Below are 1,588 nucleotides of genomic sequence, written 5' to 3'. Positions count from 1 at the left end.
ATCATGCTATGGGGCCGTTTCTCTTCTTATGGTACCATGGATTCCAAATTGAAGAAAAGATGTTTGGAGTCACGTACCAGGAAATTTTTGAGAAGAATCCACTGCCATCCACAAGGATGATGAGGAAGACACATGGGTGGACCTTCCAGCAGGACAATGATCCTAAACACACTGCAAAGGAGATTATCAGTGGGTTCCACAGGGAGAAAATCAAGTCAAGCACCCATTCAGACTTAGACCCGGTAGAAAATTTGTGCCCAGATTTAAACAAACGGACCAAAGTCCCACCTGAGCACTATGAGAGATTAGCTTCTTAAGGCGGGAAGCATCGAAGCTGGCACACCAAACAAAGGCTTCTCCGTCAAGTATCAAATAAATTTCATTTAGCATGTTCAGTAGCTTTTTCCTGTCATTCATTCATTCGTACAAAGCTAAATGATGTTCTGTGTGACAGGCTAACAGGCTACTTTCTGCAGTGGAGGAGTTCACAGTATTCACTTTACTGATTTTGAAAGTAGATGCAGTGCTCAATCAATCTATACATCCACTTTGATGACCACGTCCTGAGAAAAGCTTCAATTTCTGACAACACATCTGTGTGAAGGAGGCTTTTCTGCAAGGGAATCAGTTTTCCAGTGAAACTGTAAATGTTGGAATTCACTGTGCAGGATGTTCTCATGATCCTCTAAATTTGGAGGAGTCAGCTCTCATGCACACTTACAAACGTGAGTATGCAAATTTGAGTTCAAAGCACTCACACAGTTGTCCATCTAGGGGTGCAAAAATCTCCCACCCATTAATCGAGAGGGGGGTCTTGTTAATGTGAGGTCACGCTTACAGGAAGAGACGTCCATGTGCAGTGATTAACATTCCTTGACCTGTTGGTGTTACTTTAAACATGAACCCCATTTCACAGTAGCCAAAAAACACAGTTTTCTCCATTTTTATATTCAATAGTGTTGATATTTGGACAGGTTACTGAATGAGCTCAAATTGCATATTTAAAAAAGACTTAAAAAGTATTAAGTATTCAGAGTTTATATATGTACAATGATCATTCTATGATTTATTTTAACCCAAGGTATAAACTGAGATGGTAATAGGCTAAATATATACAAAAGGTCTCGAACCCTAAGCCCAACATTTACACTTGAGAAAATAACTTTCACAATAAAACATGTAGATTCATCATGCTTTTAATTTTTTACTTTTTCATGTCTGCTTCACAATTACTGCATATCTTACATAGAAGCATACACAGTCAAAACAGCTTGAACTAGGTATTGGGTGAGTAAGCCCCGCCTCATCAAAGCATAACCAGTGAGATCTGACTTTTGGTCATGGAAAGGCAGTATAAGAGCTCTGAAGTCTTTATTCACCATGTTATTGCAGGTCTTCATCCAGCTGGCAACAACTATGTAAGTACAAACTGTGAAACTAACCTCTGTTACAGGAATTATGTACAGTAAAACTGTATTTCAGCAACAGGCACCGCAGCAAAACTCTACTTTCTAATGTAGAATTATCTACTAAATCAGTAACAGTATGCATAACAGTCTAAAGAACAATGCAACTGGATTTAACTGTT

This window comes from Pygocentrus nattereri, chromosome 22 (assembly GCF_015220715.1).
Source record: "Pygocentrus nattereri isolate fPygNat1 chromosome 22, fPygNat1.pri, whole genome shotgun sequence".
Taxonomy (NCBI): domain Eukaryota; kingdom Metazoa; phylum Chordata; class Actinopteri; order Characiformes; family Serrasalmidae; genus Pygocentrus; species Pygocentrus nattereri.
Note: the sequence above shows the minus strand (reverse complement) of the source record.